General features: G+C 35.7%; 1 pseudogene; it reads left to right on the plus strand.

The window, feature by feature from the left end:
- Nucleotides 1–9,545: 9,545 nt before the first annotated feature.
- On the plus strand, nt 9,546–11,980 carry LOC109246563 (josephin-1-like; annotated as a pseudogene).
- The last annotated feature ends 11,530 nt before the right edge of the window (nt 11,981–23,510 follow it).

The raw sequence follows: 23,510 nt of genomic DNA on the forward strand, positions 1-23,510 counted from the left end.
GCAGTGATCAAGTTATTGGTTAAAGTATAGAATCATAATCAATGGAATAAAACAAATAGTCCAGAAGGAAACCCAAAAAATGACTGATTTCTGACAAATGTGCAAAGGCAATTCAATGGAAAAATAATAGTCTTTTTGATAAATGGTAGTAAACAATTAGACAACTGTGTGCCAAAAAAAAAAAAAAAAAGAGGACATCAACATATACCTTACATCTTTTATGAAAGTTGAGTCAAAATGAATGTAGAACTAAATGTAAAGTGTAAAACTATTAAAGTTTAGAAGAAATCATAGGTGAAAATATTTATGATCTTGGGTTAGTCAAAGTTAGTCTCTCAGGAGATTAGTCTCAGAGTTAGTCTTGCAGGAAACTGAGAACATATCACAAAAGAAAAATTGACAAATTAAACTTCATCAAATTAAGACCTTTTGTTTTATGAAAGAATTGAGAGAAAAAAGAGATCAACCACAGAGCTGGAGAAAATATCTACAAAACACGTTTCTGACAAAGGACTTATATCTGGAACACATAAAGATTTCCAAAAATCAAACGATAAAACTTGATGGGGCAACTTGATGGCTCAGTTGGTTAAGCATCCAACTTTGGTTTTGGCTCAGGTCATGATCTCATGATTCATGATACTGAGCCCCACACTGGGCTCTGTGCAGTCAGCAGACTGGAATTCTTGGAATTCTCTCTCTTCCTTTCTCTCTCTGCTTCTTCCCTGCTCACTCTCTCTTTCTCTCTCTGAAAAGAAACACACACACACACACACACACACACACACACAAACAAACAAACAAAAAAGGCAGAAAAAGAGTTGAAGACAAAAACAGAAACAAAGAACAAGGGCAAGAAATAGAATACAGTAACAAATAGAGCAGGTATTAACACAACTATATAAATAGTCGCTTTGAATATCAATAGTCTAAATGCACCAATTAAAAGACAGAGACTGAGAGACTGAGTAAATAAAAACAAACAAAACAGAACAAAAGAAAAACATGACCCAACTATTTGCTGTCATAAGAAAAAACACATTGTAAAACACACACACACACACACACACACACACACTATATATATATATATATATATATATATATATATATATATATATATAGTGCCTGGGTGGCTCAGTTTTAAGCATCCAACTCTTGATTTCGGCTCAGGTCATGATCTCTTGGTTTGTTAGATAGAACTCCATGTCAGGCTCTGTGCTGGCAGCATACAGCCTTCTTGGTATTTTCTCTGTCCCTCTCTCTCTGCCTCCCCCTTCCTTCTCTCTCTAAATAAATAAATAAATAAACTTAAAAAATACATATATATTAAAAGTATATTATATATATTGAATATATTGAGTATATATTATATATATACATACATGCTGCATATATTAAAAGTAAATGCATGGAGAAAATTATACCATGCTAACACAAATCAAACAGAAAACAGGAGAAGCTATGTTCATTTTATACAGAGCAGACTACAAAGGAAGAGAAGTTATCAGGATAAGGAAAGATAATACATAAAGATAAAAAGGTCAATTCTCCAAAAAGACAATTCTTAAAGCATCAAACTACAAAAGGCAAAAACAGAACTGCAAGGAGAAATAGATGAATATAGTATTATAGTTGGAGACTTCAAAGCCCTTTTTTGGAAATGAACAGATCCAGCAGGAAGAAATTAGTAGGGACATAATTGAACTCAACTATATTATCAATAAACTGGATATAATTAGCACCTGTATGCTACTTCATCCAATAATAGCAGAATATACATTTTCTCAAGCTCACAGAGAACATTCACCAAGATTCCACATTCTGGGCTATAAAACACACCTTTACAAATTTAGAAGAATAAAAATCATACAATGTCTGCTCTCAGACAAATGGAATAAAGGTAGACATTGATAATAGAAAGATGACTAGAAAATCCTAAAATACACATAGATTAAACAACTCACTTCTGACTTACACATGGGTCAAGGAAGAAATCTCAAGAGAAAAATATTTTGAACTAAATAAAAATGAAAACGGTTATTGAAATTTGTGGGGTGCTGTGAAAGCTGTGCTTATAGAGTAATTTACAACATTGAATGCACATGTTAGAAAAGAAGATATAAAATCAATAAACTAAATTTTCACTAGGAAACTAGAAAAAGAAGAGCAAATTAAATCTAAAGTAAGCAGAACAAAAGAAATAATAAGCATACAGCAGCAATCAATAACATTGAAAACAGGAATGTTTTTTGTAAAAAGAGCAAATCGCTAAAACCAAGAGCTGGTGCTTCAAAAAGCTCAATAAAATTGATAAGCTTCAGCTAGGTGAAGAAAAAGAGAGAAAAGTTACAAATTACTAATATTATAAATGAAAGAGGGGACATCTATCACTACAGATCTCATGGAAATTAAAAGGATAATAAAAGAATAATATGAACATCTCTATGCCTACAAATTTGAGAACCTAGATGAAATAGGTCAATTCCTTGAAAGATACAACTTGCCAAAACTCATACAAAAAGAAATAGATGATCTAAGCAGACCTATATCTATTAAAGAAATTGATCATTAATAACCTTCCAACCAGAAAGCATCAGACCCCGATAGACTCACTGATGAATTCTATCAAACTTTTAGGGAAGAGTTTATACCAATTCTCTGTAATCTCTTTCAAAGTATAGAAGCAGAGGGGATACTTGTTATCTCACTATATGAGGCCAAAACCAGACAAAAACATTACAAGAAAAGAAAACTGTAGACCAGTATCTCTAATGAACATATAGGTGCAGAAATCCTCAACATTAACAAATAGAATACAAAAAAGTATAATAAGAATTGTACACTATGACCAAATGGATTTTATACCAGATATGCTAGGGGGTTTCAACATTCAAAAATCACACACACAAAAAAATCAATTCATGTGATCTATCACATCAACAGATTTAAAATTTTCATATGATCATTTCAATAGATGCAGAAAGAGCATTTGACAAAATCCAACACCAATTAAGAGCTCAGTAAACTAGGAATAAAGGGGAAAATTCTCAATTTGATAAAGGAACATTCTTAATGTAATACAGCCTAGCTACAATCTACAGAAAACATCATTCTTAATGGTGAGAACTTCAAAATTTTCCCACTACAATCAGGTATAAGGCAAGGATGCCTTCCTGAATCACTCCTTTTGGATATTGTACAAGAAGTGCTTGCTAATTCAATATGGCAAGAAAAGGAAATAAAAGATAACACAGGTTGGGAAAGAAAATATAGACCTGACTTTATTCATGGGACTGGGTGCTAGATTCTAGGTAGATGTGGATTCAAAGCCCTATCTTGAAACAATCTCCATGTGACCTTGAGCAAGATTCTCAAGTCTGTTTTACCAGTTATAAAATGGAGTTATACAGTCCTCAGAAAGTTTTCTTGAGGACTACACCAAGTTCTTGCACTTGCAGACATTTAGCAGAGTGCAGGCATATGAAGCTTATCAATGTTAGGTGAAAGTGAATCTGAGAGTGTTTAAGAATGATATAGCTCCATTGAGGGTGATACAGTCAGTAAGGGAGAGGATATCCTTGTAAATTTAATCTACTTTTCCTCATGGCACAGACTTTCTTTTTTAAATTAAAACAATAAAACTTATCTTTCCTAACAAACCCATTTGCCTTTCCATTCTGTGATTTACTCTGGTCTTCGACCACAAACACCGTACAAGATTAAATGAGAAACAGTGGATAAAATAATGTGGTTCAAATACATTGAAGGAGAGTAATTCTACTAGTATAATAACTTTTTATTAATAGTATTTTCATGTTACTGAGCTTAATTATGCATCACTATATTTTTCTACACCCTACAAAATAACATTGGAAAAAATTTTAAATAATATTTTCAACTGTTTTTTCTGTAATATTGGAATATTCAAATAACTGTCTTTATCTTTCACCCAATGGTAAAAGGTGAGTTTGCAAGTAGATAATTGGAAAGTACAGTAGTTTATATGCATTAGGTAAGGGAATTAATCTTTTATTTGTGAACCAGCCATAAAATTGCAAGTTTGGAATGTGTGTGTGTGTGTGTGTGTGTGTGTGTGTGTGTGTGTTTGTTTTAAGTAGGCTTTATGTCCAGTGCAGAGTCAAAAATAGGGCATGAATGCACAGCCCTAAGATCAAGACCTGAGCTGAGATCAAAAGTCAGATGCTTAACTTATTGAGCCACCCAGGCAGCCCAGAATGTTGTAATCTTGGTAATAACAGTAGTACTCTTATTTGCATTCACATATTTTTGCAGCTAGGCACTTCTACATTGATTGAGCATTGTGGGTGACGACATTTTTGGAATACTTTGGTCGTAATGAATCTTCTATCAAAGTTTAATATTCAAATGATACTCTGGTGACTTTCTAGATACTAACCTAAACAAGTAACAAGATCTAAAAGAATAGCCAAGCTTTGTTAGTAAAAATGCTCTCCGGCATACATTTGTCTTTCTCTTCCTAAAATGAATATGCATTTTAAATCTATTTCCTGGGGAAAAAAAAAAAAAAAAAACTTTTGTATTAATTTCATGCATAATTCAGCAAGGTCAATTCTGACATTTTAAAAACCTTACAGTAGGTGCTAAAATAAGTTTTTAGGAAATGATATTACAAGATTTAGGAAAAATATAGTAATCATTTACTAGTAAGCATTCTGCATGTTCCACATTTTTACTTGAGCACAAGACATATACAAATGAACTGATAATTGTGTATTCTGCAATTTCTTTATTTGCTATTCCCATTCACATAGACTAATATGTATAGATGTTTTTCACTCTCTAGAAATACTGAAATAGTAAATATGAGAGGAAAAAAACCCTCTGTTTTTACTTATAGTCCTTCTGTACTACTCATCTGATTTAATAAAGAAGAGAGAGAGAGGGAAAGGGAGTGGAGAGGAAGAAGCGTTGAGAGGAGCTGGGGAAGGAGAAAAAATAAAAGAAAGAACTACAATGTTAAAGTAAAACTTTAACATTCAACTCTGAGTTTTGATTTAACGTACTAAAGTCTTGATTGAAACTCAAATGCCCATCACAAATATGAATGTCTTTTGTTCCCAACAATTTACAGCATTTTATGGCCTATTTCATTGCATCATAAATGTCATAATGACCAAATGTTCCATGAAATGTCATAAAATGACATGAATTACAGCTATCATCCAGGTCTACGTCTGGAAAACTGAGTTTCTGGCTCATGCTCAGCTAACGGGCTTTTTGTGTTTGAAATCTCTGTGTACTGTGACACTGAGTTAATTAATTTTACTTTATCGTCCAAATGTACTATGGTTCTCTCTCAAAAAGTAATTCATTTGTCTGGAGAGTACATACATAACTGAATTAAGTATCTCCCAATTATAATGCTGTTATTTCTTTAAATATCAGCTATTTAAAGATTCTTAAAACCTCATCTTAACAAAGCTCTCTGGCATGATAATGCTTTACAACTAACTTTTCATTTTCAGTATTAGGACATGTGCTGCTCTGGGATTTACTAAGGTGCGTGAGACTTTATCATACTGCTCAAATTCAGTAATGACTGCCATGTTCTTTGGCCACCCCATTCTCCCATTAATCCTGTGCATGCCAGAATCTAATCTCATAGTTTCCTAAACGTGAGTAAGAAAAAAGGGAAAAAGTCATAATACTGCTATTCAGACCACTGGACTGCCTATACTTGGATTACTAACCCTGTTTTCACAAACTGATTTCACTACTTTGCTATGATTCAGCTGGAAGATTTAGCTTGGTAGCTAAAAACAGTTTTTAAATGTTAATTTCCAATTTACATCAGCATTTTCTAGCACTTTGCTTCTCATTTTTTTTTCTTAATTCAAAGAAATGCTACAACTCATAGACAGGATTTTAATGCATCTATTTATTCAAGCATTGATTGAGACCCTTCTGAATCTGGGCACTGTGACTTGGAAGAAGTAAACATGGCAATTGCTGTTTCAGTTTTTATGACATTTATCAAGATCTCAGAAAACAAATATGTAATCCTAAATCCAGTTCTAGGTGTCCAACTTTGGTAAGCGAGGGCATTTGCTACAGAATGCCATTACTACAGAGAAATAACAATTGAAATATTTAAACCAGCATTTTCAATTCTGCAAGCTATTCCTATTCCTTTTTATTTCCTAGTGAATTTTCCCTACACTTTGCCACTGAATAAATTTCAAGCAACCTAATTTAATCAGATCCTTCTCAGTAGGAGTGCATCTTTGTGCACTGTAACAGTGAACACTTTGTTACTCTCAATTTTCCATTCTCACTCAGTATATTCTTTCTGATAGAGGAGAGCAAGGAATAACTGAATGTCCTGAGTAATGTACATCTTGGGTCTCTGCACTCAACCTAATTTTCTCTCTCACTCCTACCTTCCTCACCAAAACATTTGTCTCCTATCTTTCAACACCCAGTTAATTACTCACAACCTGGTTTACTGCCAATCCCTAGCCTGACATACAATAATCATCCAATAAATAACTGAGATAACCCCCAAACTAAGCTACAGAAAGTTAAAAAATATTTACAGAAAGAAGGTTCATTCCATTTGGCATGACACTTTACCTATAAAAACTGTTGTGTTCTCCTAAAATATTTACTTCTATGTAGAAAAGGCTGAAATGAATTTCTTAATTTTTGTTAGAATTAGACAAAAGAGCCATAAAATAATGGGTTTTGTCACACTGGAGGCTTATGTAGTTGGACAATGAATTTTAAGACAAATATAGGTGCTTAACTTATTATAATGCCCCAAGAGAAAATCCTAAAGCCCAACTCAGCAACGATAGTCAGAGTTTATATAAGGCAATTTATATATTCCAAGGGGGTAATTACCACAATGCTTGGGGCACTTTATAATGTGGAAAAATACAGTGAGAAAGGTTGTCAGCTTAATGCTTCAATAGTACTAAGCATAGATGTGAATAATTTCCTTGACTTCAATCTTTATAAAATGGATCTTAATCACCAAAGAAAAGACTGGAAGAAAAATGTCTGTTTAAGGGTTTTGTAAAGTTCTGAAACTTCCCATCTGTGTCCATTTACCTAGAATCTGCTGGTCATGCCAATGCAATTTATAATTTTTTCCTCAAGGATTTTTTTAATGTTTAGCATTTCATGAAAAATTCTTCCATTTAAGTAAACCTAAACTTTGAACTCCTTGTGGTTTTATAATTAGTAATTCCAATTGTCAGAACTTCTGATTCAGGAAAAAAATCTATAAAAGAAATATTTAAGTGCTTGAAGAAAAATATTTGACAATAATAAATGAGATATTTGGCCTCATACAAACAAGCCAATGAGGAACATTTACATTATAGAGAGAACAATATATTACTTAAAATGTGCACAATCATGTTTCCTATATAATCTGTTAGGTTCTAGTATATCTTTTACATACTGTTTAATGTGGTCTTTAATGTCATAGTTTTACATTCACATTTTTTATAATTTTTAAAAAGAAATTCATATACATTTACAGAATGTTTTAGTTCATGAATACCATTATGCTAGGGATATTTAAGGAAATAAAGATAAAGAAGACATAGTCTATTTCACAAAAGAGCTTAAGTGGTCTACAAGGAGGGAGAGCTCAGCACGTTTAATATAGAGATGAAAAATTCAGAGAGGAATATGGTAGGAGCTGTTCTGAATGTTAAGTACACTTTTATTTTCAAGTATGCTGAGGCTTTCAACTGTTAATAATAGAAGAAAAAAAAAAACATTAAGGGTTCATCTCCAAAACCTGGATAACAAATACCTGTGCATTCATTATAGTCCTACTCTTTCTCAGCCCCTTTATTTTGAAAGAGCAGAACACAGGTAGAGATTTTCAGACCTTTGAAAACACCTTTTTGTGTATGCAAAATTTGGTTGTCTTCTCTATTTTAATGTTCCTTTTAAAGTCTATCATTTCTTCAAAGGGAAAATTAACATTTTAATGTTTATTGTGTGGCTGTACCCTGTGATATTCAAGATTCATGAAAACTGAATGAAAGTAAAATTGGACTTCAATGATTTCAAGGAATATCATCCAGATAATATTACTGTTAGATGAAAAAAATTTTCCTTATGCTCATTTATCTTAAAGTAGAGGGATTATTTATTGTTTGGGAGAAAGCTTACAGTTTGGAGAATTGTGTAAAGAAAGCTCTTCCTTTCATTATTTATGCCTGGCTAGATCCAAAGAATTCTCCAACTGCACCACTTTGTTAATGTCTGAACATTAATTCACAGAATATCTGTTATGTGGCAAAGCTGACACTAATACTGGATGTTCAGAGGTACAGGACCTGGTCTCTACACTGAAAGAACTTACAGATGAGGCTGGGGGGAAACACAAGGAAAAAGATAATTAAATGTAACATGGAAACTGTAAATTTTACCAACCTTTCAAGGAAGCTACAGTTCTCATTTTAAATTTTCTAGATCTTCCAACAAATTCTACCAGTTGAGCAAAACCCTGATAGCAAACAACAGAAAGAATGCAAAAAAAGAACATTTTCACATTTAAGCAAAGATGTGAGAGACTCAAAGTATTAGTAAGTACAACCTATCACTGTATTAAAGACTCATGAAGGAGTCTAATGACTTCAAAACTTAGTTGAGATAAGGAAATCTATTAATGTAATTTACTACAAAAACAAGTTAAAGAAGAAATAAAATAGTATCATGATATTGGTAGCTATACCAAATCATGTTATGAAGTTTAATACCTATTAACTAAAAAAAAATCTGTAAACAATACGATAATGAGCACCTCTCGGAAAACCATTACAAAACATATCTTCTGTACATACATTAAGAGTTTTTTATTACAGCCAGGAACAATACATGTGTGGTTACTCATATCTCCTCTTCAGTGTTGTACTATATCTGCCTAAACATAAATAAACATGGTTGATAAATTAACCCCTCCCCAAACTATTATTTAAATCTCTTTAATAATCCATTATGTGTTCTTAATACTTGGATTCATCTTCAGCTCCTTTATGGAGAAGACTAGATTGGATTTCCTATCACTTTCCCCCAAAAGAATCCTCAAATATGGGATTTGCAATACAAAAGACTTAATACGTTAATTGCTTATAATTTGGAATGCATTTTCCCACAGAAAACTATGTTTCTGTACTAGTATACAAAACCTATTAATGTTAGAGAATGAACTTAATGAGAAAACAAAATCAAACTGCATTCTGTATAAGTGAAATACAGAATACTGAAATACTGAAATAAAATGCTGTTGTGGTACAAGCCATAAATATAAAATATATAAATAACACATATAATGAAAACATTTCAATTTTCCTTAGAGCTTGTATTTGAAGCAAGTAAGGTGAGTTTCTAGGCCCTCACATGGACATTAAAAATCAACAGCATGTCTTTTGTTTTGTTTTGTTTTTCATGTATGATTTCACTTCAAAAGTGAATTTTTTAAATTATTGAAACATTATTTTAATTATTTGAAAAGAAGTTTACCTTTATCAATTATGATGCCGGTATTCCATGGGCTTACAACAGATTTATCCAAAACCAAGCAAATGATTGGATTTATGGAACTGAGAAAAAGAGGACAGACAACAGAGACTATTCTTGAATGAGATTGTTTCTTACAATACTGAAGGAAGGAGGACCCTGATGGAAAACATTTGTAGCACTGCCTTGAGGGAGAGGAAGGATGATGAGTCAGTTGGTTCTTTAGCCAGGCACGAGGTTGTGTCTGCATATGTCACCGGGGTTATTACCCAAAGCAGGTGTGAAAAGTCAGGATAAGCGTGCAGATATGCAGTCATTTGAAACTACAGAGCATTAACCAGAAGGACATTTGCAAAGTTTTGACAACTGCATAACTAAACGGACTAATATTTCTAACAATTTTGCTAAAATTAAAATGTATTTGGCATGCTGCTGCCAAAATTTAGTGGTCTGTTAAGCAGCCTTAGGCTAACGTGCCAGACAATGGTGATTTGCTATTTTGGAGTAAAAGCTAACTTAAATACAATGAATTTCATCTTTCCTTTTAATTGAGTTGTGCAGGACTACCCTTATTAAAAAAAAATTATAATCTGTTCAACGTGCCATTTTTAGAGGATCTATTATTGGTATTAGACAAAGTACACATAGTTTTTTCTGTCTTGGAATGACATTACACAAACAAGCAAGAATAAATCCATAGTTGAAATCTGTGCAAAATGCAATGAAGGAAACGAATAGGATGCAGTAACACACACTAACAGGGAGAACAACTTTTAGGGGAGGTGGTTATAGAAGGTCTTGTTCAAATGGCATTTAAGCTGCTGTCTGAAAGGTGTCTAGGAGTTATCCATGTGCAGAACGAGGTGACGTACATTTCAGGCAAAATTAATAGTGCATTAATAACAACAATAGTAATAATAACAACAACAGCAACAATAACAATAATCCATTTAGATGAAGGAAGAGCTAATGAAAAAGTACCAGGTTGGCTGGAAAGTATTTAAGAAATCGGTGTAGTGACAGGCATTGAAGTTGAAGCCAAATCATGAAGCTTTTACATTATTATGTATATAATGAGGAGGGCAACGCTGTGATAATATTATAGCCGTGGCCCAGCCACTCCCACCTAGGCCTTGTCTCCTGAGTCAGTGGCATTGCGCTTGGAAAGAAATGTCAGAAAAGGAGTGAAGTGACCAATTCTTTTGTGTCCCCCAGCTTTGAGGCCTAGTTGGCATTTGCAGAAAGGAAAATACAGCAAGAAAATTGTGATATTTTTGAAAGGCAGAGTGGGAGAAGGGAAACAAGGTCTTAGATTTTCTATGATTTTTTAATTTTTTAAGCATTTTAATTTTTTTCATGTTTATTTATTTTTGAGAGAGAGGGAGGGAGAGTGAGAACATGAGGGGCAGAGAGACAGGGGGACGTGGAATCCGAAGCAGGGTCTGTGCTGACAGCAATGAGCCCAATGTGAGGTTCAAACTCACAACCCATGAGATCATGACTGGAGCCACCCAGGAGCCCACAGATTTTCTTTAATTTTTTTTTTTTTTTAAATCTGCAGTTTGACATTGGTGGCAAAGCATACCAATCCAATAGTGATCTTTCTATTAAAAAGAGAAGTTGATTTTTTTGTGTGTCCTTTTGATTCCAGCCTTTTCTCCCCATGACAAGGCATAAATCATGGACGCCAGAAAATAAGGTAGTTCTCAGGAATCCTGAAAAGGCTGAGAAGCTTACATTCTTCCTCCGGAGGAAAGGGCAGGGGTTTTCAGCCCTCTCTGGAAACAAAAGTGAAAACATGAGTTACACGAGCCATGGAAAGGAGACAATCTGAATCTGAATCTTTGGAGCTGCCCCAAGCAGCATCCCCCCAAATCTACCATGAAAACACAGCACAGGGACCTTCGTGCCTTGCATGCCTTCCGTAACATCTTCAAGGACAGCAATGCCTTTGCCCAGGAAATGCTGCAAGAGATTCTCCAGAGGTTGTCTCTGAACACCACAGTGATCCCCCCGCCGCGAGCAGAACATGCTGGGAAATGGGAACTAGGACGTGAACATCATTATGGCGGCAGTTCAAGCCAAAGCCTATGATGCTGTCTGGTGGGACGAGCGCAGTGACGTCAGTGCCATTGCTCTCGCTAAAATCATGGGATTCATTGTGCATCTGCCCTCCAGCAGGTGCTTCTCACTGAAGTTGCCTCTCAACAGGCAGCACTGGATCTGTGTTTGAGAGGTGAGAGATGCCTATTATAACCTCAAGTCCAAACTGAAGATGCCCAAGTGGACTGGAGGCAAGAGCGAGCTTGGGACATTTCTAAAATATCACTTGTGAAGAAAGAACTGTGAACTCCTGCTGGTGGTGCCAGAGGAGGTGGGGGCCCATTAGAGTTGGAGGAGGGCTGATGTGGAACGCAGTTCTACCCAACCTGCCCTCACCTCAGCCCCCTAAATCCCCTGTAATGTGCGCTGTTCTATACAGTGGGTCTGCCCTTGCCATTTTCCCAAACACAGAAAATGTGGAAGGAAAAACACAAGAGCTTACAGGTGAGGCAGTCATATGCCAGGGAACTAGGATTACAGAATTTGTCATTATAAATAACGGAAACAAAACAAAGGGAATCTATGAACAAATGGAACAGAAAAAGTTAGTGTCTTGACTAGCTTCAGACACAAACAAATCCAGGTTTTAGTGTGTGTGATTTTACTTTTCATACAGAGTAATACGTATGGCCAACAGCACCTTCAAGGTTATATTCTTCCAGCCAAGTGACCACAACGACACTGATTCCTGCTCAGTAATTCCCATAATAAAAGTCTCCCCTTAAATGCACACCATCTAGCAATTGAACCAATTCCTATGGTCTGGGAAACAGAATACTTGTCCAGGTGTGGCTCACATGCCCAACCCTCAAATAGACATGGGGTCAAGCTTTTCTAAATCACACTGGCTCAACATGACTGAGGCTGCAGAAGTTATTCACTAAGAGAAAATCAGGATGATATTATGGGAAGAAGTAGAATGTATGCTAGGTGGGCTACAGATATGGAAGTGGGGATTCCAGAGACAATCGGGATACTGAGAATGGGAGAAGGACCAGAGGAATTTGAAGAATGAGAGATGGATCCTTCTGGGATTTCTGAATATAAGTCTGAAAGTAAGATAAAATTACATATTCCTGATCTCCACCCAAGGTCTACTGAATCTGAACCAGAAATGCTAGGGGTGTATCCTGTCAATGTGTGTTTAAAGATAAAGTGATTTTTTTTTCCAGCATCATAAAGTTTGAGAACCACTGGGTTAAAATTACAGCCATGAGAAGGCCTCAGTCTCTCAGTAATTCAGTGTGTAGAATTTCCCTGAGCTGTGAATTTGTAATATTTTTTTTTATGTTGCTTATTATCTGGAAGAAAAAAAAAAAAGAGGACAAAGCAGACCTACTACATAATACTGAAAGGTTTTTAAATATTGGTACTTCTATTAGTGCTTTTGTATGTAGAGAAAAAGCAACCAAAATCTATTTAATATCAGAAATACATCTTGGATATTTTGTTTGCACCTTCAACCTCTCAGAAGATTTTCCCCACAGAGTAGCTTCCAGCAGATGAATTGAGTTTTTGAAATAGGGGTAAAAATTTAAAAATGAATACCCATGAGTGTCTTTGAACATGAATAAATTGCAAGATTTTGCTTTAACTCTGAATTTCTTACTCTGCTTACACTGGAGTTAAGTGTTTAGTGCTCCCTCAGTGTCAAGTGTGTTGCAAATCCTAGATGTTTTATTGCAAAAACAGCTCATCACTGGTTACTGCGAAATCTGTTGAGATTTAGCCACCAGGTGTCAGTAAGACTTGCAAAACAATAGATTTTTGCAAAGTTCAGGGATTTTGTGCATTCAGTCTCTAGGAACAAATTAATACAGTCTTTGGTTATATCTTTTTTTTTTTCTTTCCAGGGAAAGAGATGCAATCCATGACAGACCCACCGAACACAGCCAGAGTTTAAATCTTTTATTCCCCTCCGATATGTCAAGGTCTTGCTTCACACTTTCCGAATATGGGCTGGGCTTTAAATTTCCAAGAACTGAGTACTTCAAGACCCAAAGTGAGTGAGGTAGTTTAGCCCAACCAGAAGGAAAAGGATACATCTGAGGAAGGTGATAAGTAGACAAGGTACCTTGCCAGTTTGTTACTGTAAACTCCATGAAATATCAATTAACAAGGAAGCTGTGAAAAAGGTGAGTACTCTTAGACTATTTATAATATTGACAAAAGCAATATGCTAGGACAGTTGTGAAACTTAAATAAAATGAAGTCTTTTTAAAACTATTCATCCAAACTTTTGTATTAGCATTGTCACTTATTTTGTTATAGTTGCTATTATTATTGTCTTTGGCATTATTTTTCCTTTTCTGTTATTGCTTATAAAACTTAAATATAGGGGCTCCTGGATGGCTCAGTCAGTTAAGTGTCCGACTTAGGCTCAGATCATGATCTCTCAGTCCGTGGGTTCGAGCCCTGCATGGGGCTCTGTACTGTCAGTTCAGATCCTAGAGCCTGCTTTGGATTCTGTGTCTCCCTCTCTCTCTTGCCCTCCTCCATTCATGCTCTATCTGTCTCTCTCTCTCTCTCTCTCTCAAAAAATGAATAAAAGTTAAAAAAACTTAAATGCAAATTCATTTGTCCCTTGTGCCAAGCAACCTGAACACCTGACTTTATTTTTCCTATTTCATATAGACCTTGAATTAAAATTGAAATGAAAATGTTCACAGTATATCATATCAGTGATACCATTCCCAAGATGTATTCTATTTCCTATTGTTCTGGGTAGAGATGAGATTTTTGTGAAATGTATTTGCTGTCAGCTTCTTGAGAATTACTCTAATAGTCACTGTGTTCTGGTAAATCCTTTGGTTTAATTCCAATTTCACTCTGTTTCCTCAGAGGCAGACATTTCAAGCACTTGGTGTAGCCAGCCTATCTAGTTAAAGTCTGAGCAAGGTCACATAGTCTGTTGACTCATATGGCAATTCCTGTGTAGAACACAAAATTCTACATCATCTTTGAATCAAATCCAATAGAGCAAGATCCCAGCTGTCCTAGTATCTGTTGAAAGCATGAGACTGACCTAGTTTAAATTATTTCACCGAGTTATTTTAGAGAGTCTTTTAAGACTGCAAGAATAATACAAATTTATTTTAGAAAATTTGACAGATGAAAATACTGAAATGAAAAAGAAAAGCAACTATTAATATTTTGATATTTTGTACCCTGCCTTGGCAGGGTGAAGCCCCTGACAGCTACTGGCAGACATAAAGCACTAACATACATCTTTTTTCCTCCTTCAAATACAACACATTTCTAGAAATTGAAGTAGGAAAGAATTATTGCATAAAAAGAGGTTATGTGGCTAGGAGAAGGATTTAAACAGCTTTGAATGCTCTATAAACTAGGTTTGGTATTATAAGGGTGTGACTTATTTCTCTCTGCTTACAAAAAGTCTGGGTCTGTAGGGAGTGAGTGATTACAATACTGCTGAGCATCATGCTTTTTCTTCGTGTGCACCTGCTGTTTTGCCTGAAGCCTTCATCAGAACTTTGGTTGGTGGACATTCTATTGATATTTGAAAAATTAAAAAAAATAGTTCCAGTATTTTTAAATCTCTCCACATAACCTTTTATTTTGTGTTGTGTTTCAGTGAGAATGTGAAGAGAGGTTAATCAGGCATCACTGACTTTCTGCCATTTAACTTGGAAGGCCCTCTTTACCGTCACTGTAGATGTTCCCATTCTGAGTCATTAGTGGGAACTTTTCCTTTTATTGTTTTTCAGTATGAGTCAGTGAGATGCATTTCTAGTGCCTATCACTGGGCCCAGGACAGAGCAGATACTGAAAAAATATTGAAAGAGGCAACAAAATATTTTTTAGGAGATAGCAATCTGTTGCCAGATATTAATAATACAAAAGAAGTCATATTTTTCATCTGTCATGTTTCATCAATTTAGTTGGGACATCTGGTAGATATAATCCAAGGCAGACACTGTTAATATATATAAGTGGCAAGACGCATGGACAAATCTGAATGATAAATATTGGACAGATTTGTAACAAGACAATATGGAACATTGAGATTATATACAACATAAATACAGTTCCATTTTGGGCAATGAATAATAATAGAACAAGAACTCAATGTTTGGTAGGAGTGGGTGAACAGAACCTCAGTTGACAAAAAGTGATATTGTCAAGAAGGAAACCAAACTTTGATAGTGTGTAGAGGAGAAATTGGATCACAAATTGAACTTTGGTTATACTCAAACTGTGAAGTTGGAACATGACCTGGGAATATCACTAGATTTATCACTTTTGATGGTTTTCAGATTGCTTAGGCAGCCAGGATGCCCTTTTAAACTCTCCATCTGACTGACTGTCTGCATCCTTTCCTACAGAGCACAGGACTCTGCTACAGTGATCCCTGCATTTATCATGTTCAGATGTGTCTATTTCAATGTGTTTTTCTGAAACTAGAGCAGAAAACCATGTGGAGATTGCAGCTGGTACCTGATGCAGTACCTCATCTCATGGTATAAGATAATCTTCAAGAGAACATTGCTCAGACTCCCATGTACACAAAGAGAAAACATTCCCCAGGGAGGATTATCTAGCTCATTGCATGACTATCTAGTTGAATATTCTTCCAAAGTGATATGTAACTTCTAAAAAGCCCCACAAATATCATTAAATATTACAAATAGCACAGAAGTCACTTTCAAGAGAACTTGTAACTTATTAGGACATTTTGTTATTAAAAATAGTTAGATTTGAAATATTTCAGAAGGAATTAGTTTGTGTATTAACATCTTCTGTAGCTATAGGCATGATAGAAACACATTTCTATCCTAATATGTTTGGGTTCTAAAATGTATTTGTGACTTTGGCTCTATAGAATATAATTGTGACTTACTGATTTTCTCATTCATTCGCTAAATGTTTGCTCAGCACTTCTACCTTTAAACAAGTCTACTATACTCCATAGAAGATACAAAAATGTTTAACCCACAAAAATAAATAGACCCTCTAGGTGCTTACAAGACCAAGAGAGAAAACAAAAAAATCACAAAAATCTTCATTTTTTCTGTTGATTTATTTAGAGAGAGAGAGAGAGGGAAAGAGAGAGAGAGAGAAAGAGAGAGAGAGAGAGAGAGAGAGAGAGAGAGAGAGAGCATGAGCAAGGGAGAGCAGAGAGAGAGGGAGAGAAAGAATCCAAAGCAGGCTCTGCACTGTCAGCGCAAAGCCCGACATGGAGCTCAAACTCATGAACCGTGAAATCACGACCTGAGCCAAAATCAAGAGTCGGACACTTAACCAACCGAGCCATCCAGATGCCCCACAAATCTTTATAATATAAGATATAAAAAAGCAGTATGTTCCCTGAGAAAAGTGCAAATCAGTTATTTTCAGTTGGGACAGAAGAATTGGTGGAACTTTCTAAATACTTTTCTTGTAAAATCAGATTAAATTCCTTAAAATATGATGAATTTGAAATCAAGCCAAGAATTAATTGAAGTTGAATACCAGTAAACATAGAAGTTCTAAGTAGTGAAGCATATGCATGTATATTTAATTGGCAAAAGTTACCTGATTAAAAATCTGTCAATCATGGTAATATGAATGGCTGACTCAGTCACCTGAGTGATTGATATGGCATTCAATGAAAAGTATTGTTATTAAAATGACTGGTAAAAGAATCAACTATAAATAAATCAACTTGTCGGCTGGGGATAGACTGTCTCAAATTTATATAAGTAAGAATCTCTGTTTTATAAGTTTATTTTGTATAACAACTAAATTTCTGCCAATGTGGTGGAAACATAATTTTATTTAAGATATAACCTACCCTTCCTCTTTTTCCAAGTTACTGCTAAGTTCTGGGAAATCTCACATAGCACAAGGCATTGGAGAGATTCATTAGGTCCTCAGTATCCCCATTCTCTATGGGCTAGATCCATTGTTTTGTCCACACCCATTTACCAATCCATATATGTTTCCACAAAGGGACTTTTCATTCCTCTCTGCCTTACCCTGTGGCTCTGCCTCCTATAGCCCCATGCCATATTGCTAAGAACAAGTATCATGCTGCTATTTCCATTCAAAAATAAGGTACAGAAATCCCTGGAAGGCTATCTAAGGGCTTGCCTTTTCTCTCCACTTCCATGGTGTTATCTGGAAAACAAGGCTCAGGCTCTCTTTGTCTGTGAGGGAACCACCCATTTACTATCCTGACCTCATCATGTGCCATCACCAACTTGCCTCTTTTCCAAAAGAACATTTTCTATTTGGAGTGAGAGTGAAGATTCTCTTCTTCAATATTAATTGTAGGGGCGCCTGGGTGGCTCAGGTGGTTAAGCGTCAGACTCTCGATTTCAGCTCAGACCATGATCTCATGGTTTGTGGGATCAAGCCCTGTGTCAGGCTCTGGGCTGACAGCACAGAGCCTGCTTGAGATTCTCTCTCTTCCTCTCTGACTCTGTCCCTTCCCTGCTCTCTATCTCTCTCACTCAAAATAAATAAGGAAATATTTTGCATACTAATTGTATACATAGCATTTCTCCATTTACTGAGGGGCATTATGCTGTTAGAAAATAGAGCAAGTCTTCCTTCTGCCTTATTGAGGTGTTGAGTACAAAAGGTCTAACTGCTTGAAATGAAGGACAAAACAAAGTGAAAGGGAGAATATACAAAAAAAGTGGGTATTTCAAATATGTTTATTTCTACATTTATGTATATTATGACCACTTTATGATTTTTTGATCAAATACAAATCAAATATATAATAAGCAAAGCTATATAAATGGAATAACATATCAGAAAACCTATTCATTACTTTGATATCAGTCTTTAAATGGACTGTTTCTAGGGGCTCAGTATGCAAAAACAAATTTTCTCTCTTTTTTTAGATGTTTATGACATAGATGGGCATGATAATACATAAGTAAGTGCACAAAAATATTACAGATTATGAAAATATAGAAAATAAACTGTAGATAGAGGTCAATTCTATTTGGATGTGGAAGAACTAAGGAAGTTTTCATAAAAATGCCAAACCTTGGGTTGAGTGATGAAAGACGGCCAGATGTTCTCAGCTGGTCAGAACAGTGAAGGTCTCCCAGGAAGTGCAAGCAGGAGTAGAAGAGCTGCAGAGGAGTGGTGTAACCAGGTATGATATAGACTGGAATGAGGGGGTGTGACAAAGAAATCTGAGCAGCTTGACAAAGCAATGGCACACAGTGGGCTATGTTAGGAAAAACAAAACAAAACAAAACAAAAAGCAAAACAGCTGTAGACAGAATTCCGCAGTACTCTGTGTCATTCCGTGGGACTCTGCATGTCATTCTGAAAGGTTGGAACTTTGGTCAAAATGTATTAAAGAACATTGCGTGGTTTTAGAGGAGAGGGTTAATAACACTGAAGTCGATACTAGGTATATCATGTTGGCTTCAATTGTGGAGAACAAGTGTGAGGGGAGCACAGAGAGAAGCAGAGACAATTTTGGAGACTATTTCAGAAGCGTAGGCAAGCTATATTTAAAAGGAATCTGCACCAGTGGTGGGGAAGCAGTAGCGTCACAGTGTTACAAGGAGGCTGAATCAACAAGACCTTGAAATCCAATGCATATACTGGCTAAATATGAATGATTCTAAATTTTTAACTTGGGTCTCTGGTGCATGGCGATGTATTTCACAAAGACAAAAAAAATTAAAAAGAAGAAAGCGGGTCTATTTGGGGAAAAATTAACTCAATATGTAAGTGAATTCTACATTGATAACATGAATTTGATCTTTTTAATACTGAGAAGAATGTTGACTTTTTCATATCCTTCTATTAAGTGAAGGGTTTGAAATGCAAGGTTTAGTGCACATAATACCAGACTGACCATATATACGTATCTCAGTAATCCATTGTGGATAATTTCAGTGTTCTATATCAAAATTCTAGCTGCCACTTGGAAGTTATATGTCTGATCAGATATATCTAGAATCACTCAACATCTCAAATCACTGTTTTCCTCTTAAAGTGTAACATGCTAATAAATATTTTGTGTAAGCTGGTGAACAAGATTGCAAAACTACCATACTTCTACTTCTTTTAAAGATTTATTATCTTTAATATAAGGATTTATTTCAGCTAGGGTATTGTCCTGTGTCATGTTCTGGACTGTTTTCTTCATCTAATGTCCCATTAATATTAAACCAAAGCCAATGATAACAAAATCTTAGAAGGTAGTGAAATCTTTGGGGGAGGCAACTATTTTACACATATAATAGTACACTGCCTTTTATGGTATTTTCAAATTGACAGGATTTCATCTTAACTCACCAACTAAATAGATGGTATTGACCAATGGAAATCTATTTAGTAAATGAAATCATTTTTAAAATGGTGTCTATAGAAAGGTGACTATGGCATTTATGAAAGCTGTTCTGACTCCAGATCTGTTAAAAGATGGAGGAGGGAACAGTAGCATGTGGAATTAGTGTCAAGTTTGCTTTAGCTCTCACTTTAATGTCAGAACCAAAAAATACTTTTTTTGGCCTCTCTCTCACCTTACCATTCTCTCTTACGTTTTTCCTTTCTGATGTTTGTCCCTTTCCAGACATCTCTGCCATAAATGAAACCAATCATTTGACCCCGTCACTTATTTCACTCTTCAAAAAGCATTCATTGAGCCAGTTAGTAAAGATACAAAAGCAAATATAAATTGGTTTATAAACTACAAGGACTCTGATATGAGTAACAACTTCCTACTGGCCATTGTTACTTGACTGATCGATTGATTAATTTTCTTTGCTCTTTTTTAAAATTTTTTCTTCTTAACAGAACAATGTGATCAGACCGATTGTAATGTATTTCTACTTTTCTTGAGTGTGTGCTGTGGAGTGAGTGAGTCAGTGAGAAAGAAGTAATTGCTGCTGGTAGACAGTCCCAGGAGAAGTGACCCAGTGAAGAACAGGAGATGACAAAGCCATTCAAGGGGTTGTATGTAATCAAGGCATGGGATCATACAATTTTGGGTCCCGATGACTTCAGAAAGGCACACGAACCTTGCTGATTTCTCCTGTGAGGAGGAACAAGTCGCAGTTCTAGAAAGTGTATATTATATCCACTTCCAGAGAGAACACCCAGGTTTTGGGAGTATCACAACCTGAACCAGAGATAAGAGATAAGTAGGGAAAAGCTTACTGGGGCCAATAGGTCACTACTATAGTGGCACTGTAGCCAATATATATACATCCTATTACTATTTGTATTAGTTATCTATTGCTATATAGAAAATTATCATAAATTTAGTGGCTAAAAAGTCACATATTTATTTTATCATATTTTCTGTGTTTCAGGAATAGACATAGCTAGTGGGTAACTCTACTTCAAAAGGCTGATTTCAAAAGGCTGAAATCAAGGTGTTGACCAGGGCAAGGGACTCATCTGAAAGTCAAATCGAAAAGGATCCACTTTCAAGCTCAAGTAGCTATTGCCAGGATTCTATTGCTTTTTGACTATCAGGCAGTGGGGCTCAGCCCCCGGGTGATTGTTGGCCATAGGCCATTCTTAGTTCCTTGCCATGTAGGCCTTTTGAATAGCTAGCTTACTTCACTAAAATCAGCAAGGGGAAGAGTCAATACACAGTGCCTCCTAACAAGATAGAAATTAGAATCTTAGAAGTTACCTCACAACCTTTGGCCTTATCCTCTTATTTACAATCAAATAATAGGTTCCTTCTATACTGAAGGTGAAGGGATTACACCATGGCGTGAATGCAGAGGTAGGATAATATGAAGTCATTTAAAAGTATGTCTCCCACACTACTTACATTCACATTTTTTTTATTACAAAGTATTCCAGATACAGAGCAGACTAGAAGAAGCATCAATGATGTAGCATAAACTTTAGAGCAGAAAACCTGGGTTCAAATCCCAGCTCTTCTACTCTCTAGTTGTGTACTTGGCATTCAGTTCATTACTTAACTTCTTTGTGTCTCAATTTCCCTATCTATAAAATAGGAAAAATAATCCTGCTCATCTCTTAGGATTTTTATGAGGATTAAATGAGTTCAGTTGTTTAAGTAGTAGGGCAGTTTCACTAAGCTTTTGTTATTATATTTTGTGGATAATATGGCAGAACCAGATGTATTCATCACCTAGCTACACCCGGGACCGTCCACTCGAGGGCATGTTTGGTTTGCAGAGAGACAAGAATATCCAGATTTACAAATCTGTCTCTAGAAAGCAGGCCTGGGCTTTGGCTTTCCTTATGGAGAACAAGGCATGGAAAGAATTTACCCATCCTGAGTGCCCTTAAGCCAAAATGAGGATGCAGAAGGAACTGAGTCACACATACTCTACTTCCCTGAAGTAAAGGGGCAAGGGTCTTCATACTTTGTTTCCCTACTTGGAAATGGAAATTCTCACCTCTCTGTGGAGCCACAAGAAATATGAATCAGGTGGTATTCTCAACCCCCAACTCAATACTTACCATGACCTAGAAGGCACTGCATAAATCTGGTTCTATCCACTCTCCATCATCATGACGATACCCCAGTAACTTCACTTACTGTCCCCAGTAACTGACTTCCTTTCTGTTCTCCACAGGAACCAGGAGCTTTCTTACCTCACAGACCTTGCATATGCTCTTTCTTCTGACTGAATGCTTTCCCCAAATCTCTCCACACTGTCATTTCGGTCTCAACTTCAGCAGGAAGGACTCAACCCTCCCACAGAGGTCTAGCATGTAAATTCTCCTTCTCCAATTTTTTTATTTTACTTTCTCCCCTTATTAGAATGTAAACTCTATGAGTCCCAAAGTCTTTTCTATCTAGTTTTCTGCCGTATTGGCAACACCTAGCAGACTCTCTGATAGTAAACATTTGTTGAATGAATTAGTTAATGAGACAGATGCAAAGATATGACTGTTGAATTCAACTACGTCTTTACAAAGGAGAAAAACTAGCCATTTTAAACTCTCAAGATTTTCAAATAAGTGGTCACGTGAAGGTAGAGCTAATTGTTTTTCCCTAACCATGATCTAAAACTGTATCTTATTCTTCATGTAGAAAGCATTTTAATAAGTGATAAGTTAATTAAATTAATAATTTTAATCAGGAGCTTAGAAGGGACAATTTATCAATTTGTGTTCATAAATTAACTAGGAGGCAGAACTTAACAATTAGCTGTTAATCATGTGCTGATTGGTTTTGAAATAACTAGTTGCTTGATCTGATTATTTTCAGGTGGAATATCTATTGGAGTTCTGTATTCTGCATGCCCAGCATTGGACTGCCAATAAAAAATGTGTTTCCAATATCATGGGGAAGTCCTCACAATGCATTAAGTACAAAGAGTTCACTCTGTGAATTCAATTTTTTTTTATAAGGAAAGATTCTTTGGAAATATAACCAACTATTAAAAGTGGCTATTTCTAGAAGGTGGTTGGTTTGCAGGTGATTTTAATTTTATTCATTCAGCTTTTATGCTTTTTCATAATCTTTGTACTTCAGATTATTTTAATAAGGGGTTTCTAATGCAACTGCAAGAACTTTCTCTGTGTGTGGATATCTTAATAGTTGAAAATCAATGAATAGTTGAGGTCAATACGGATTTAAGTATTAAAGTCTTTTTAAAATGAAAAAAGGATATGAACCAGCTGCATTCAGTAAAGTCCTGGACAGAGACAAATGGACTAACAATGGTTAAACAAAGTTTAGGCAATAATCTCAAGGAAGTGTTTTCAACCAGTGGGCGGTGCTTGAGAAAAAAACACCCTGCCAGGAGGAGCAGTAGAGCAGTCCCCTGGTGCCACTTCAGGAGAACAGAAAGAGCACTTAACAGGAGAGACCCCTGAGGACTATTACTATATTAATGGCTAAACCCACTACTGAAGTCAGGTGGGAAGTTGGCCAGGCCTCTGCTAAGTCTCAGGTGCTTGAT

The sequence above is a fragment of the Panthera pardus genome, unplaced genomic scaffold (genome assembly GCF_024362965.1).
Source record: "Panthera pardus isolate Hobbes unplaced genomic scaffold, ASM2436296v1 HiC_scaffold_13, whole genome shotgun sequence".
Classification (NCBI taxonomy): Eukaryota; Metazoa; Chordata; class Mammalia; order Carnivora; family Felidae; genus Panthera; species Panthera pardus.